At 34.5% G+C, this 3,592-nt stretch overlaps 1 long non-coding RNA gene across 1 annotated transcript; it reads left to right on the top strand.

Annotated features, from left to right (window-relative positions):
- The first annotated feature begins 322 nt into the window (after positions 1-322).
- On the top strand, positions 323-1,417 carry LOC147515855 (uncharacterized). The gene is made up of 3 exons (XR_015213530.1): positions 323-946; positions 1,084-1,188; positions 1,294-1,417. It is a non-coding gene; the product is annotated as an uncharacterized LOC147515855 (long non-coding RNA).
- Positions 1,418-3,592: the final 2,175 nt, after the last annotated feature.

Genomic DNA, 3,592 nt, shown 5'->3' with positions numbered 1-3,592 from the left:
GTAGAAAAAAGGGTTTTTGTGACTGTTTTAAAAAGTTATTTGTGACTGTTGTGTTCGAAACGGTCACAAATGGCAAAAAAAGGCTTTTGTGACTGTTTTAAAAAGTTGTTTGTGACGTGTGTTTTGAAACGGTCATAAATGATTTTTTTCTAAAAAAAAGTGCATATGTGTGGAGAACTATTTGTGACTATTTCACTAAAATAGTTATATTTTCCCAGAGTTTTATGTGACAGTCGTAGAAGACCAAATTCTAATTTTTCAGTCCCGCCCCACAACTACACTAAAAAGAACTACTATGAAGCCCACGTTCAAGTCTCCCGGCCCGCTTTCTTCAAACACTTGCAGGTTTGTGCCTCAAAGAAATGCTTCACAAAAAACAAACAAAATGAACACACGATCTCTCACGACTCTTTCTTCACTTCTGCCGATTAGGATTATTTGTTTTTGGAAAATTAAGAAAATAACCAAAAAAACCCTTAATCTAACTGTTTGTGCTGTCTCACTCGACCAAATACAAATTCACTCCTTTTTTTAGTGTTTTTAAAATAAAGATTTGATTTTCTTTATACTAATATTTTGTTTCGGAGTACCACTGCTGTATTCACTAATCTTTGAAAGGAGTCGCGGAGGAAGAAGCAAGGCAAACTGGTTTAGAGCTCTCTGTCTCTCTTATTCTCCCCCTTTAATATCCATTAATTATTTTTACAATTTCAATAATATAGCATGCTTGGGTTGTTAGGGTTTAGAATTTCCGATAACTGTTATTATTTCAATTTTTTATCCAGTTATTATTTTTGTTAACTGTGTAAACAGTTCTGAACGTGTTACATTTTAAACAATTTTGTAGGTGGGTGCAAAAAAATACAGGGTATTCTATATCAGTATATCCTGATGGTTCAGAGCTTGCTAAACGAAGTAAATAAGTGTGGCCCATCTTGCTTACCAGGTAAGATTGTAAGAATCACTTAATCGTCATGTTTTAAAGTTATTTTTATATTGCACTGATGATAATGCTGTATTTCAATATATTATTGAATCGCCTATCGGGAAATGCTCAGTAAATCAACTTCTCTCTTGCTTTAGGTTAGAGAGCTTGATTCGAATATTAGGTGGGATGACCTTGAGAATATTCACACTTTCTCTCACCTGTCCAAGGACTCGAGAAAAGCAATGAAACTGTTCAAAAAGGTGACCATCCGAAGGAAGTGCTTTGAAGGAACATATATTAAGTATCTTCTTTATTTTGGAAAGAGAAAGGCTATTCCTGATACTGTAATTTGTAATGGCATCAAGCTTGAAGTATCTACCAGTGAAAGGAAGAAGTATTGGGTGGCAGAATCTCTCATTCCTTTGCATATCTTGAAGGCTTACAAAGAGAAAAAAAACTAGCTCGAATATCCAGCAAGATGAAGCCTGGACACATTGATTTGGGGGGGAAAGTTTCTAAGAAATCCTCCAGAAAAGTGGGCTTCTGATCTTCTCTCCGAAGGACAACTATCCGATTACTACAAGTGTGGGCATTGTAATAAAGATGTTACGTCGAGGTAAATTAAATCTAGCATCTTAGAAAATTGCTTTCTTTTATGTTTTCCTTCATGTGAGTGAATTGAGCTATATATTATTTACACCAGTAGATGTTTTATCTGTTTGTGTCCCTTAGTATTTTTCTTACCCTATTATTAGCACCTGAATTTGCCACCTTTTGTTTTTATAAATTTGACTTCTCAATAAGCTCTATATTCTATAGTTCTCCCATTGCCTTAAATAAAGTAATTTCGAGCCGATAATATGGACTTTCCATACATATTTAGCTTGGCATAATTTTATTTGACTGTCTCTCTCATTCAGCTTTATTCTGACTTTTCAGTACCATTTGACTAAACATGACTACGTAGCTTTTGCTCAGTGCCTCAGTTGGTTCCAGTATATTATGAAGTACCAATGAGATTTTGTTTTACCCGCGTTGACAATATCTTCCTTAGTTTCATACTTTCATTATGCAAAAGAATTTGGCAATTTAAGACTGGTCACTCATTTGTTATGCATTTCCTGTTCGCAATCATTTTCATTGTGCTTTTTTATGTGTCATCATGTTGCTAATTGTTATCTCCTTAATTTGACAGGGATGCCGTGAATTGCCAGGACTATGAAGGTAGATCCTTTTGTGTTCCCAGTCTATTGCAATTTAGGTTTTTCATTAGTTGCTAGAATCTGCAGTACAAAATTTTTACTCAAAAGCAATCCCAAAATCTCAGCAATGGAGATTTCCTTTCTTTGTTGTGACATGTTCTGCTTGTTATTTTTCCAAATATAGAATGTTATCTAAACTGTGACCATATCCCAATTGTGGCAACACCAGTGTCATAAATGTATTTTCCAGTTTTTATTTATGCCCTTTTGATTTTCCAGTCTTTCACTCAGCCTAAGATTTGCTCGATATTTATGTTCATTCAAAGTTTAATTCGTTTTGGGCAATTAGGGTTTTTCACTTTTAGCTTTGATTGATCTAAAAAATCCCTAATTTTACTGAAAGTTTACAATTAATGGAATGCACTCAAATAGTCAAGGACTATATTAGTTTGTGGTATTTAGAGTTGCATATAGGCTGACAGTATAGTATTAGTGATGGTTTGACATTGCTACTCAGGCATCTTGAATATAGTGCATAGTCAAGTGCATGTCATATTGTCACAATTTGATATAGGGCTACTGCCAAGGAATAAGTTTCCGTCAGAACTCATGTTAGTTATATTTGGATGCTACCTAAGTCTTGGTGATATGAAATATGTGATGGTTGCCTGGATTCTAGCTTCAGCTCCTTATGATTTTTTTTAGGGTCAGGGAAGTAAAGAAGGAATCTACTTCTGTTGCTTGTAGTTTCATAACTTTGCTCTTTCAACAAGGACTTCACTTTGGCCCCTTTATGAATATCAGGTGCTTCTTAATTACTACGTGTTTTTTTTTTCCAATAATTCTTTTGTTTCTGCTACTATACTTGGCTATGTGATGATTATTTTATTTTGTTTCCATGTTTATATGATGATTTTACTATAGAATGTTTCTTATATTTTAGTGGACATCATCACCAAGTTGATGTTATTAGTCTCTATGTGAAAGGCTGATATTTGGTAATGTTACTAGCAAAAGTGATAGTAGTTGTGTTTAGCAGTTTGCGCAGGGCAGAAAGTTTGAGTCGTGTTCAAGCTGGGATTCCGCTACCTACACGAAAACGTTACCCCATCGAGTCTACATTCAAGCGAACCAAGTTTCATTACTTGTCGATGTCTGTGCTAAAAGCTACAAAACTAACAGGTTAGACTGTTCAAACTGAAATTTTCATCGTTCATATACTTAACATTGATAATGAATTATCGTAGTTTACTTTTCGACTCTTAGGCACTTAAAATTGATTAAAGTTTACATATACTTTTTTTTTTCATCTCCTTGGGGTAGGCTAAAAGCATTAGCAGTACGTTTATTAATTTATAGGTGCTTTGTACCTGGTTGTAAGTGTTTGAGTTATTCACAAAGGGTTTGAGTTGTACGTGTCTTCCCCAAGAACAATTAATGGGTATTGGACCTAAGTCTAATT

This window comes from Coptis chinensis, chromosome 2 (assembly GCF_015680905.1).
Source record: "Coptis chinensis isolate HL-2020 chromosome 2, ASM1568090v1, whole genome shotgun sequence".
Taxonomy (NCBI): Eukaryota; Viridiplantae; Streptophyta; class Magnoliopsida; order Ranunculales; family Ranunculaceae; genus Coptis; species Coptis chinensis.
Note: the sequence above shows the minus strand (reverse complement) of the source record. Positions and strands in the feature narration are given on the sequence as shown.